This window comes from Capricornis sumatraensis, chromosome 12, assembly GCF_032405125.1.
Source record: "Capricornis sumatraensis isolate serow.1 chromosome 12, serow.2, whole genome shotgun sequence".
NCBI classification, from domain to species: Eukaryota; Metazoa; Chordata; class Mammalia; order Artiodactyla; family Bovidae; genus Capricornis; species Capricornis sumatraensis.
Window position 1 is genome coordinate 55,320,524 of NC_091080.1, and position 15,457 is coordinate 55,335,980.

Consider the following 15,457-nt stretch of genomic DNA (forward strand, 5'->3'; position numbering starts at 1 on the left):
ATATATTTCTATCCTTATAATCGGAGTGGATCAACATCATTGCCGTCATCTAGGAGTTAGGTTCAAGTCCTGACTTACTGAATCAATATCTGCATTTTAAAAAGACCACCTAGGCGTTTTGTGTTCAATTCAAGTTGGAAAAGTCATAAGCCTAAAGTTTTCTGAGTGAGCATAAATAACTGATACCATTTCAGTTATAAATGGCCAGTTTTGAATAGATTTAAAGCAAGAGTGGAATAATGAATCTGATTCTAAAGGAAAAGGTTAACTTTAAGGTAAAAGGTGATTTACAGGGCTTATCTATCTCTATATATATATCTCAAAGACAAGCTCCAAAGATCCTAATTGAGAGTAAATATTGCTAAGGATACAATATTCTTACTAATTTTCTTGTTTTCTGGAGAATTGATTTGATATACAGTTGGTCACAACATGATATAAGCATATTTATTTGTTGAGATAATAGAAGTACAATTGCAATGTTTATTTGCAACAACAGAAACATTAATATTTAAAGCCATTGTTTGCCTTTGTCTCCTGCTGATAACTGTTTTCCTTAAAAGCACTACAAAAGACATTCTGAACAGATGGTGACTGGTTTTCTCTATCCTGCATCCCCTCACAACTGCCACCGAGCCTCACCATTCATTAATCTTCCATAGACTTCCAGTAGCAAAGCAACTAAATTACACACATACACACACCGAGGCCAGCATTTCTGTCAGGCTTAAAATTAAACTGAGGAGCACTGTGCCAAATCTTTTAACCAAACTTCCACTATGGAACAGTTGGAAAAAAAAAAAAAAAACACATTTAACTCAGAGGCTGATCTGGGACTGTCCAATTTTATATGGGAAATTTTTCCTGATCATTATATCTTAGACATTCTCTACAGTGCATCTCAAAAATTTTGGAGTGAAATTACACACTCAAAACATCTGGTTTGAATTCAGCTTAATTCAGAACTGTTCTAAGAGACCTAGTTGCTTTATCATTAAAATGAGGAAAAGAACCAAAAGATCACAAACAATAATGATTTTACCAAAATGATCATCTCCTGTAATATCATCTACATATAAAATAATAATGCGTATTCTTAAGTTAGTCCTGGAACATATTATCCAGACTATATATTTTCTAACAACGAGGTCAGTGTGTCAAATATTTAAAATACTCTCTAGATTTGAAATAGATATACTTATATAAGGGTAAATAATGTACATTTTCAGACTTCCCTGGTGGCTCAGACGGTAAAGCGTCTATCTACAATGAGGGAGATCCGGGTTCGATCCCTGGGTCGGGAGATCCCCTGGAGGAGTAAATGGCAATCCACTCCAGTACTATTGCCTGGAAAATCCCATGGACAGAGGAGCCTGGTAGGCTACAGTCCATGGGGTCCCAAAGAGTCGGACACGACTGAGCGACTTCACTTCACTTCAATGTACATTTTCCAGGCACTTTTGCTTATAGTAATTATACCCAAATTCACCAAATTGTTTATATTCTATTGCAGTTGCTTTATTACTATTTGTCTGTATGCTTATGACATGCATTTCATTTAATACTGTTTGATTAAGTTGGCAATATGGTGATCTATATCCGTAAATTCTCTAATGTTTATTTTCTAAGACCAAGGATAAATTTTTCATGATTATTAAAATTTTCAAAATTAAGAGATATAATATTGATACTATGCTATACCTAAAATTTCCCCTATATTCAAGTTTAGATGTTTGTGATTCAAGATGACAGAATAGAAAGACCTGTGCTCATCTTCTGTGAGAGCTCCAAAACTGCAACTAGCTGTTGAATGACCATTATGGGAGGACACTGGAACTCAACAAAAACAGATGCCCAATGTCCAAAGACAAAGAAGAAGCCATGAGATGGTAGGAGGGGTGAAAATATGATAAAATCAAATCCTATACCTACCTGGAGAGCAACGCACAATATGGAATACAATAATATTAAAGAAGCTCTCTCATTGTTGTGAGGTTCTAAACCTCATCTCAGGCTTCCCAGTCTGTGGATCTAGCAAAGGAACTAGGAATCCCCAAAGAATCTAACTTTGAAGATCAATGAGATATGATTACAGGGCTTCCATAGGACTCAGACTAACAGAAACTCCACTCTTGGAGAGTACTAAAATTTTTTGTGTAGGCCAAGACCCAGGGGAAAGGAGCAGTGACCCCATAGGAGACTGAACAAGGCCTACTGGCTGGTGTTGGACAATATCCTGTGAGGTGTGGGTCAGCAGTGGCTCTCTGTGGGGATAGGGGCACTGGCAGCAGCAGTCCTGGAAGGGACCCCTTGGCATAAGATCTTCTTGGAAGTCTCCATTAACCCCACCATACAGCCCATAGACCCCAAGCCGGGTCACCGCAGTCCAAACAACTATCAGGGATAATTGGATTAAAGCTTTACTGAGCACAGCTCTGCCCACCAGAGCAAATCCCAGTTTTTCTTATCACCAGTCCCTTACATCAGATACCTTACACAAGACTTTAGCCCTCATCCACCAAAGGAAATACAGAAGAAACAAAAAGAATCACTGTCCCACAGGGCTAGAACTAAAACCACATCACAGAAAGTTAACCAGGATGTAAAAGCAGAGGGTTTTGCCCCAGATGAAGAGAGAAGATAAAACCCCAGAAAAACAACTAAAAATGAAGTGGATATAGGCAACCTTCCAGAAAAACAACTTCAGAATAATGATGGTTAAGATGATCCAGGATCTCAGAAAAAGAATGGAGCCAAAGACTGAGAAGATGTAAGACATGCTTAACAAAGACTTGGAAGAATTTAAGAACAAAGAAAGAGAGATGAACAATACACTAGAAAGGATCAATAGCAGAATAACTGATGTAGAAAAACAGATGTTACCTGGAGGACAGAATGGTGGAAATCACTGCTGCAGAACAAAATCTAGAAAAAAAAAAAAAAAAAAGAATGAGAAATGGATGAAAACAGACTAAGAGACATCTGGGACAACATTAAACACCAATATTCACATTAAAGGGTCCCATAAGGAGAAGAGAAAAATAAAGGACCTGATTAAATATTTGAAGAAAAACTTCCCTAACGTGGGAAAGGAAATAGTCAACCAAGTCCAGGAAGTGCAGAGTCTCCAGCAGGACAAACCATAGGAAGAACACACTGAGACACATAGTAATCAAGATGATGAAAGTTAAAGACAAAGATGAAATCTTAAAAGTGACAAGGGAATACATAACATAACAAACATCATACAAGGGAATCCCATAAAGTTACCAGCAAATTTATCAACAGAAACTCCACAAGCCAGAAGGGAATGGCATAATATATTTAAAATGATGAAAAAGAAAAACCTACAACTAAGAATACTCTTCCCTGCAAGACTCTCATTCAGATTTGGGAGAGAAATCAAAAACTTTCCAAACAAGAGAGAATTCAGCTTCTCTAAATTAGCTTTACAATAAATACTAAAGGAACTTCTCTAAGTAGAAAACACAAGAGATGAAAAGACTATTCGAGGGATCTTCCTGACCCAGGGATCAAATCTGGGTCTCTTGACTGCCGGGAGAAATATCAACAACCTCAGATATGCAGATGACACCACACTTATGGCAGAAAGTGAAGAACAGCTAAAGAGTCTCTTGGTGAAAATGAAAGAGGAGAGTGAAAAAGTTGGTTTAAAATTCAACACTCAGAAAACTAAGATCATGGCATTTGGGCCCATCACTTCATGGCAAATAGGTGAGTAAACAGTGGAAACAGTGACAGACTTTATTTTGGGGGGCTCCAAAATCGCTGCAGATGTTGATGGCAGCCATTAAATTAAAAGATGCTTGCTCTTTGGAAGAGTTATGACCAACCTAGACAGCAAATTAAAAAGCAGAGACATTACTTTGCAAATAAAAGTCCGTCTAGTCAAGGTTATGGTTTTCTCAGTAGTCATGGATGGATGCAAAAGTTGGACTATACAGAAAGCTGAGCAGCAAAGAATCGATGGTTCTGAACTGTGGTGTTGGAGAAGACTCTTGAGAGTCCCTTGGACTGCAAGGAGATTCAACCAGTCCATCCTAAAGGAAATCAGTCCTGAATATTCATTGGAAGGACTGATGCAGAAGCTGAAACTCCAATACTTTAGCCACCTGATGTGGAGAACTGACTCATTTGAAAAGACCCTGATGCTGGGAAAGACTGAAGGTGGCAGTAGAAGGGGATGAAAGAGGATGAGATGGTTGGATAGCATCACCCACTCAATGGACATGAGTTTGAGTAAACTCCAGGAGTTGGTGATGGACAGGGAGGCCTGAGATATTGCAGTCCATGGGTTCACAAGGAGTCAGACACAACTGAGTGACTGAACTGAACTACCTCTCCTGTATTAGCAGATGGGTTCTTTACCGCTAGCACCATCTCAGAAGCCCTTAACTCTAAGTGGATTAAATGCACCAACCAAAAGACATAGACTGGCTGGGGGGATGAAAGCATGCACCATGTATGCATTTCCACTTATCACATCACTTTGCTTGCCCTAGCTCAAGCTGTATGTAATTATTTTGTATTGTGAGGCTAATCATGATTCAATTATCATTGGCAATTGTAATTATATTTTATTTTTTATCTGGCTTTTGATTGTGAAAACTGATAAACACCTTTTACTATAGTTATTATGTAACTATTTTTCAATTAATACCATTGTATCTTGATTGGTCAACAGAAAATAATAGAATTCTATATCACTAAAACTACCTTTTAATAGAAAATTTATAATCACTTTTTAAAATCTATATGCAAAACTTAAATATCTTGGAAATTTTTGAAAATTACAAATGGCCAGGTATTGCTTTTCTTATCCAAAGCTCCAAAAGTGTTTCTGATGAGCAACCATGCCTAAAAACAATTGGATTATATGATGATCTTTCATTTTTGCCTAGTTTATTTTTTTCTATTTCATATTCAGTGTTTCTATTTCATTTATTTTGTGTTTTCCAATTTTTCTCTCTTTTTTTGTGGTTATTCTTTCTCAAGTTTTTATCAAGCACAAAAGAAAAGTTTTGCATACCTATGTGTATATGTATATTATACATATATATATAGTATGTATAATATATATTTTTGAAAATTCACAAACTTTTGTCTAGCTAAAAAAGTATGACATTTTGATTTCACTTGTTTGACTTAATAGACATAGAATGCTAGATTTCTAATTTATGTTCACTCAAAACTTTTATATTATTCCATGTATTTTGGCATCTAGTATTACTGCTAAAATTCTAAAAAATTTATTATCTTTGTAATTGTAAAAAAAAATCAAATGAGGCTTGAAACTTCTAATTTAATTCTAAGAATATTAACAAATACTGTATTGTTAGAAAGAAAAAACAAAAATAGGAAATCAAAAAGTGATACACTATTATTAAAGTACAAATTTGCTTTAAATTTCACAAAAATTTATGCTAGTGTCTATTATTTGTTTTTGTAACTTTTTCAAGACTCTACATTGTGCTGAATAGCTTCAACTGCATGCAGCAAATTCTGATAAATTAGCTTTTCATTTTTATTCTGTTACAAATATTTTCTAATTTTCTTTACTAGGGCTTCTCACATATAGCCATCATCTAGAAGTGGATGTTTAATTTTCAAATATATGTGGGAATTTGGCTAAGGTATCTCTACTTATTTGATACTAATTTTTTATTTAAATGCTTTTTCCTCCCAATCTAACTTGATTGAGGCTTTTGATGGCTAAATTGAAGATCTCTCTTGGTAAATGTCACACTGCACTTGAAAATGTATGGGTTATTTTCAAATATCTTCTGATATTGATTTCTACCATATCTCTACAATGATAAGAGAACAGACTCTTTATGATTTCAATATCTTTAGGCCATGAAATTTCTGCACCTTGCTTTATGTCCCTGGATATGTTCCAATGTCTCCCAGTTTACAATCTATTGGAAACTTGAATAGAATTTGTATCCTACCGTTGTGTGAAAAATAAATCTTAATTATGCTAAATAGGTTCACAGTGCTTTTCAGATCTACTATGTCCTTCTACTTCTCTATATATTAAATTTATTAATTTTTGAAAGTTTGATATTGAAATTCCAATTAAAAAATTTAATTTATCTATTTAAAATATAATAGTAGTATATAGTAGAACTATATGAAACCTTGTTTGGTGTTTTCAAAGTCTCCTGTAGATGTGTTATCATATTTTCATAATTAAAAAAATAAAGTAAAAAAAAATTAATATCACTAGGTTGTCAAAAATAATACAATTGAGAGGTTTTTTTTTTCCTAATGTAAGATTAGATTTTCTGCACCTCAGAGTGCATTTAGTTGACATGTCTCTGGATTGTTTTACTCTGGAAAAGTTGCTCAGTTGTGCTTCAACAGTCCTGACCTTTACAATTTTGAAGAATGCAGGAAGTTTTTCATAGAATGACTCTCAATTTAGGTATATAATATTTCCACAAAGGAGAAAGGGAAAGTGTTCCCAACTGAATGCAGAGTTCCAGAGAACAGCAAGGAGAGATAAGAAAGCCTTGGAAAACAATAGAATGGGAAGGACTAGAGGTCTCTTCAAGAAAATTGGAGATACAAAAGGAATATTTCATGCAAAGATGGGGACAATAAAAGACAGAAAAAACAAGGACCTAAGAGTCCCTTGGACTGCAAGGAGATCCAACCAGTCCATTCTGAAGGAGATCAGCCCTGGGATTTCGTTGGAAGGAATGATGCTAAAGCTGAAACTCCAGTACTTTGGCCACCTCATGAGAAGGGTTGACTCATTGGAAAAGACTTTGATGCTGGGAGCGGTTGGGGACAGGAGAAGAAGGGGATGATCGAGAATGAGATAACTGGATGGCATCACTGACTCGATGGATGCGAGTCTGAGTGAACTCCGGGAGTTGGTGATGGAGAAGGGGGCCTGGCGTGCTGCGATTCATGGGGTCGCAAAGAGTCGGACATGACTGAGCGACTGAACTGAACTGAACTGAACTGAATCAAAGCAGAAGAGTTTAAGAAGAGATGTCAAGAATACACAGAACAACAATACAAAAAGTCCTAATGACCCAGGTAACCATGATGATATGTCTCACCTAGAGCCAGACACCCTAGAGTGAAAAGTCAAGTGGGCCTTAGGAAACTTAACAAGGAGCAAAGTGAGTGGAGGTAATGGAATTCCAGCTAAGCTATTTCAAATTCTAAAAGATGATGCTCCACTCAATATGTCAGCAAATTTGGAAAACTCAGTAGCGGCCTCAGGACTGGAAATGACCAATTTTCATTCCAATTCCAAAGAAAATAATGTGAAAGAATGTACAAATTACCATACTAATGCACACATTTTACATGCTAGCATATTATGCTCAAAATCCTTCAAGCTAGGCTACAGCAGAATGTGAAATGAGAAATTCCAGAATACAAGCTGGATTTAGAAAAGACAGAGAAACCAGAGATCAAAGTGCTCACACTCCCTGGATCATAAGAAAAACAAGGGAATTCCAAAAAAAACAAAAAAACTACTTCTGCTTCATTGAATATGCTAAAGCCTTTGACTGTATGGATCACAATAAACTTTGGAAAATTCTTAGAGATGGCAATCAGACTACCTTACCTGCCTCCTGAGAAGCCTGTATTCAACACAAGAAACAGCAGTTAGAACCAGACATGGAACAAAGGACTGGTTCAAAAATGATAAAGGAATATGTAAAGGCTGTATGTTGTCACCCTGCTTATTTGAATTATATGCCGAATACATCATGCAAAACATGAGGCTGGATGATCACAAGCCAGAATTTGATTTCTAGGAAAAATATCAACAACCTGAAATGTGCAAGATTTAATGGCAAAAAGTGAAAAACAACTAAAGTGCTTCTTGATGAGAGTGAAGGAAGGAGAAGTGCAAAAGTTGGCTTAAAATTCAACATTCAAAAACTAAGATCATGGCATCTGGTCCCATCACTTCATGGCAAATAAATGCAGAAAAATTGGAAACAGTGACAGATTTTATTTTCTTAGGCTCCAAAATTACTGCAGATGGTGACTGTAGCCATGAAATTAAAAGATGCTTGCTCCTGGGAAGACAAAGCTATATCTAAACAGCATATTAAAAAGCAGAGACATCACTTCAATGACAAAGGTCCATCTAGTATAAGCTATGGTTTTTCAAGTAGTCATGTATGGTTGTGAGTTGGATCATAAAGAAGGCTGAGTGCCGAAGAACTAATGCTTTTGAACTGCGGTGCTAGGAGAATGCTAGAGAAGACCCTTGAGAGTCCCTTGGAGAGCCAGGAGATTAAACCAATCCATCATAAAGGAAATTAACGCTAAATGTTCATTGGAAGGACTGATGGTGCTGAAGCTCCAATACTTGGCCACCTGATACAAAGAGCCAACTCACTGAAAAATACCCCAATGCTTGGAAATATTAAGGACACGAGGAGAAGGGGGCAACAGAGAATGAGGTGGTTGCATGGCATCACTAATCCAATGGACAAGAGCTTGAGCAAACTCCAAAAGATAATAAGAGGCAGAGAACCTGGCTTGCTGCAGGTCATGGGGCCACAAAGAGTTGGACATGACTTTCTGACTGAAAAACAAGATTTAGGTTATGAATTTGGGGTATTTCTCAGGGTATCACAGCCAGATGCACATAGTGTTGATTTTCCTGTTAATGATGATACTAAATGTGATTACTTATTGAAGGCGGTGTCCCTTTCCTCACAGAAAATTTACTACTTGTTCTGTCATGATTAATATTAAGCATCTTTTGAAACAGATTTAAGTTTCATTAAAATACTGGAAAAATTACAATCTTACTTTCCACACACTAAATTTTGATGTTTATAATGTATAGGTTATCAATTTTAGGGCAACATCTTTTTAACTGCAAGGGTTTTCTTAAAGTGAAATAACAAACTACAGAAGTAATAGTTTGAAATTAAAGTTTCCTTTATATATTTTTATATTTTGGGTTTACTTCTTCAAAATCATAATACTTTTAACTTAAAAAGAAATTAAATGTGTTAAAATTAGAAAGGAAGAAGTATCTGTCACTGTTTTCAGATGACATGATACCACACATAGAAAATCCTACAGATGCGACCAAAACGAAAACAAAACAAAACAAAAACAATTAGAACTCATCAATGAACTCATTAAGCTTCAGATGCATTTCTACATACTAACTCCAACCATAAGAAAGAAATTAGAAATCAGCCTTATTTACAATGACATCAAAAAGAATAAAACACCTAGAAATAAATCTAACAATCTAAAAAATTATACTTGAAAATTTAACACACTAATGAAAGGAATTGAGGACAACAAAAATAAATGGAAAATGTATTGTGCTCTTATCTTGGAAGAATCAGTATTGTTAAAATGACCATATTACTCAGGGCAATTTACAGATTCAATATAACCCTTATCAAATCACCAAAGGCATTTTTCATAGAATTAGAAAAATATATTTTTTTAAATTATTTATATGGAAACCTGCTGCTGCTGCCAAGTCACTTCAGTCATGTCCAACTCTGTACCACCCCACAGACAGCAACCCACCAGGCTCCCCCATCCCTGGGATTATTCCAGGCAAGAACACTGGAGTGGGTTGCTATTTCCTTCTCCAATGCATTAAAGTGGAAAGTGAAAGTGAAGTTGCTCAGTCATGTCCAACTCTTGGCGACCCCATGGACTGCAGCCTACCAAGCTCCTCCACCCATTGGATTTTCCAGGCAAGAGTACTGGAGTGGGGTGCCATTGCCTTCTGCTATATGGAAACCTAAAAGACCCTAAATAGCCAAAATAATATTGAGAAAGAAGAATGGAGCTCTCAGAAAACATAGAACACATTTTGACATAAATCACAGGAAAAAAAAAAAAAACTTTTGGATCTGTATCCTAGAAATGAAAATAACACTACAGAAATGTGGCAACTACCTGGTAGCTTAGATGGTAAAGAATCTACCTGCAATGAGGGACACCTGGGTTCGATCCCTGGGTTGGGAAGATCCCCTGGAGGAGGGCATGGCAACCCACTCCAGTATTCTTGCCTGGATAATCCCCATGGACAGAGGAGCCTGGTGGGCTACAGTCCACGGGGTCACCAAGAGTCAGATTCAATTGAGCGACTAAGCACAGCAAGCAAAGTAGACCACAAACGAAATGAAAAGACACCCTTTGGACTGGGAGAAAGATGTCTGCCAATAAAATATCTATAAGGGATTTATTTCAAGAATATACAAGCAGATACAGCTTAATATTAAAAAAAATTTTTAATGCACAGAAAATCCAAATAGGCATTTCATGGCCAAAAGCTTATATGAAGATGCTCACTATTGCTGATTACTATTAAAGAAATGCAAATCAAACCTACAATGAGGTATCACCTCACACCAGTCAGAGTGGACATTATTAAAATGTCTATAAATAATAAATGCTAGAGAGAGTGTGGAGAAAAAGGAACTCTGGTACACTCTTGGCAGAAATGCAAACTGGTGCAGCTGCTATAGAGAATTGTATTTAGGTTCCTTAAAAAACTAAAAATAGAATTACCATATGATCCTTCAATATCACTTCTGGTCATATATCTGGAGAAAACTCTAATTTGGAAAGATATATGCACCTCAGTGTTCATAGCAACATTATTTATAATAGCCAAGCCATGGAAGCAAACTAAATGTCCATCAACAGATGAATGGATAAAGAAGATGTGGTACCTAGAGTAAAATATTACTCAGCCACAAAAGAGAATGAAATAATGCTGTTACTGAACATATGATATCATTTATATCGAGAATCTAAAAACTGATAACCACGAACTGATAGTAGACTTTGATATAGACAAACAGAAATAGACTCTTAGAAAACAAACTTACAATTACCAAAGAGGCTAGGGAGGTGGAAAGGGAGAGAAATTAGGGTTTGGGGATTAACATGTACAAAAAATAAAATAGATAAAGATAAGGTATAAAATAGATAAAGTATAATAGATAAGCATAAAATAGATAAAGATTAAGGATCTACTGTATAGCACAGGGAAATATATTCAATATCTTGTAATAATCTATAATCAAAAACATCTGAAAAAGAAGATGATACGTAGATAGATAAATAGATAATATATCAATCACTTTCCTGTGTACCTAAAATGAATGCTGCTGCTGCTGCTAAGTCACTTCAGTCGTGTCCAACTCTGTGTGACCCCATAGATAGCAGCCCACCAGGCTCCCCCGTCCCTGGGATTCTCCAGGCAAGAACACTGGAGTGGGTTGCCATTTCCTTCTCCAATGCATGAAAGTGAAAAGTGAAAGTGAAGTCGCTCAGTCGTGTCCGACTCTTAGTGACCCCATGGGCTGCAGCCTACCAGGCTCCTCCGTCCATGGGATTTTCCAGGCAAGAGTACTGGAGTGGGGTGCCATTGCCTTCTCCAACCTAAAATGAATACAATTGTAAATTAACTATACTTCAATAAAAAGTGGTTCAAAACAAGATCAAACCTTCAATCAAATTGTATTGTCTTTTTCTTGGAGAAATAGTTTAAACATGGATTGGAGAAATTTTGAGTAATTTAATTGTTAGCATCAAATGCAAATATGTGATTGTAATTTAGAGCTAAATCTAGCTGTTAATTGCAGCAACTTTAGTAGAGAACTAGCATTAAAGATAACCTCTCAAATTGGAGTAAAAAAGCTCAGAATATTATGTGCTGCTATTCTTCCACTGCTCTCCAACACTTTTCATTATATATTAACTACATATCTGTTATAAAAATCATGTTAAATAGCTGTTTTATTAGGCATATGGCTTTAAATAGTAAAAATATTACATTTTCACATTAAACAACTTTTTCCTGTAGGAAAATATTTCATAGTTTTTCATAGAAAGGGGCAGAGAAGTTAAGATTTATTAAGTATCTACTTTGTATCAGTTTCTGTGCTAAAGTCTTTTTACAACACACATATTTTTAAAGGTTACTTATGGAAATAATGAGTACATTCAAAAGTAAAGAAATGGAGATATTAGTTTGTACAAGTTGGCACTAGGTTATAGAACCTCACTGCCAAAGCAAGAGACCCAGGTTTGATACCTAAGTCTGAGAGATACCCTAGAGGAGGGGACAGCAATCTACTCTAGTATCTTTGCCTGGAGAAATTCCATGCACAAAGGAGTCTGGCGGGCTGCAGGCCAGTCTGTAGGGTAAGAAAGGGAAATGACTGAAGTGACTGAGTATGCACACAAGCTGTTTATAATTTGAATTTTCTCTGCACTGTTTTATTTTATAGAACTCATGGAGTAAGTCCACTAAGATGAGGAACTGAAAGAATTGTCTTTTAGAAAAAAGAGTAAAATTAAATTAGAGAGGAAGTGGTTGTGAGTATAGCACAATATCATCCCAGACATTGAACGGATTCATGGATGTGTTTTAGGTGAGGATGCTCAGAAAAGGATGAGTGAAAACTGAAAGAGCTATTTCACAGACCCTTTTGAGACACTGAGAACTTATCTTAGCAGTGTTTATATCAGGAAAATGTGAAAATAAAAAAATTTGCATGGGCTTGAGTGCTTCTGAAATGAGTGTAGACAACCAAGGAACAGATAGGTAGGCATTAGCATTCTGGTGGTACCCTTACAAAACATGCCTCAACACAGTGCTTCAGTGCTTTCAGTACTGGGTATCTCTACTTATTTAGTCCATAAAAATTTTAGAGACAAAATCACATGGTAGGCACTATACTAGTCACCAAAGTTATAGCATTGAATAGAACTTCTAAGAAGAGATACTAGGTTTGATTATGTATTGCCAAGTTCAATGTTCCATGCTAAAGGGTCATCTTTGCTGAACTCAGAAAGGGCTGAGAGCAGGGTAGGGGGTGGTGAGCTGGACAAGATTTAAATATGGACAAATTCCTGTAAAGTTTTGTCTGTGTGGTAGTTTTAAAATGTCATTAGGTACCCTGTTAAAAAACAAAAGAAAACAAAATGATCTATCCTAAAAGATGATTGTATATTTGGTTGAAGTTGATGGAATAGGAATTCCAAAATGTTGCTGTTGTTTATGTCCAGTTGCTAATGCATGTCCTATGCTTTGTGATTCCATGGACTACAACCTGCTTGTTTTACTTGTCCTTCACTATCCCCCAAAGTTTGCTCAGATTCTTCTCCATAGAGAATTATGAAAATCTATAATCCAATATCATTTGAGATTTCTTAAAAAAATATATATATATATATACACATATACACACACATATACAGACAGCTATTTATATAAAAATGGGTTATGCTTCATGCCTATCCATGTGGCAAAAAGGCCATCACCAAAATTTAGATACTAGAAATATAAAGCAAAAAGTATAAATTGATATTTCTATAAGATTTCTACTTCACACTAAATTGCTCTGTCTTTAGCCAAAGAATACATACTCAACCGAAATATCATGCAATAGATAAACATCACTCAGTGAATAGATTTCTATTGCTGTTGTAAAAAGTTGCCACAAACTTAGTGGCTCAAATCAATGCAAGTGTATGATCTTAAGTCCTTGGAGACTTAAATCTGAAATGAGTCTCACTGGGCAAAAATCAAGTTGTTGGTAGGGTTGTGTTCCTTTCTAAAGATTCTCAAGGATAATCTATTCTCTTTTCCAGGTGTTAACAATCACCCTCATTCTTTGACTTGTGGCTCACTTTCATTCTGAAATTTAGCAATAGCACCTTGAGTCTTTCTCACACTGCATCACTGTAACATGCTTCTGCCTCCTTTTCCACCTTAAGGGCCCTGTGATTACATTGGATTCACCTGAATAACCCAGGATAATCTCCCTATGTGAATGTCTGGTGATTAGCCATGATAATTTCATCAGCTAATTTAATTCTTTCTTGCCATGAAGCCTAGTGCATTCCCAGGTTCTGGGGATTAGGACATGACCATCTTTGTACTGGGGTGGGGAGTCACTTCTGTGCCTTATCCAATATGCTGCTCAGTTGGCACAAAGTAGATATTAATTTGCTAAGAGATTCAGATTGAATGTTTTATTCTGCCACTTAAAAAATAAAATCTTCTCTTGTTATTTTTCAAACTATTTATAGACTTAAACTATAATATTAAGAAAATTTATATTGTCTGTAGAATTTATTTCAGATACTACAGAACTTTTTACCTTGGGATAGAATTATATTCATTGAGCTTCCCTTGTGGCTCAGAGAGTAAAAAAAATCCACCTGCAATGTCAGAGACCTGGGTTTGATCCCAGGGTTGGGAAAATCCCCTGGAGGAGGTCATGGCAACCCACTCCAGTATTCTTACCTGGAGAATCCCCCTGGACAGAGGTCCCTGGTGGGCTACAGTTCGTGGGGTCCCAAAGAGTATGATACAACTCAGCGACTAAGCACAGCAGCAGCAAGGCAAAGCCAATGGGACTTTTTGCTTATTGCAACAGAAAATGTCATAATAATCCATTAATAAAGCTAAATTAAATGGCAGATTAATAGATGATGGGCAAGTATCTTAGACCATTTGAGCTGCTAGAACATTTTAAATTTATTTTTCACAGCTCTGGAGGCTTGGAGACAACCAAGATCAAAATGCTGGCAAATTTGGTGCATGATGAGGGCCTACTTCTGGTTTATAGACAGTCTTTTTTTCACTTTGTACTCAAAAGGCAGAAGATGTGAGGGAACTTCCTGGAGCCTCTTATAAAAGCCTTAATCCCATATATGAAAGCTTCATTCTCCTGACTTAATCACCTTACAAAGGCCCTACCTTCAAATACCAATTTGAAAATTAGGTTGCAACATATAAATTTTGTGTGACACAAACATTCAGACTATACCAACAAATGACATCAAATATTTTCTTAAAAAGGGCATGTTTCTAAGATACTTATATTTAAGATGTTAGTTTGGACACCTTACCCCTCAAGGTCTTGTTTTCATTGTTCAGTTGCTAAGTCGTGTCCAACTCTTTGAACCCATGCACTGTACCAGGCCACGCTTTCCTGTTCTTTACTATCTCTTGGAGTTTGCTCAGACTCATGTCCCTTGAGTCTGTGATGCCATCCAACCATCTCATCCTCTACAATCCCCTTCTCCTCCTGCCCTCAATCTTTCTGAGCATCAGGGGCTTTTCTGATGAGTCAGCTCTTCGCATCAGGTGTCCAACGTATTGGAGCTTCAGCTTTAGCATCAGTCCTTCCAATGAATATTCATGATTGATTTCCTTTAGGATTGACTGGTTTGATCTCCTTGCTGCCTGAGGGACACTCAAGAGTCTTCTCCAGCACCAGTTTGAAAGAATAAATTCTTTGGTGTTCAGCCTTCTTTATGGAACAACTCTCACATCCATACATTACTACTGGAAAAACCAAAGCTTTGACTAGATGGATCTTTGTTGACAAAGTGATGTTTCTGCTTTTTAATACGCTGTCTAGCTTTGGCATAGCTTTCCTTCCATGGA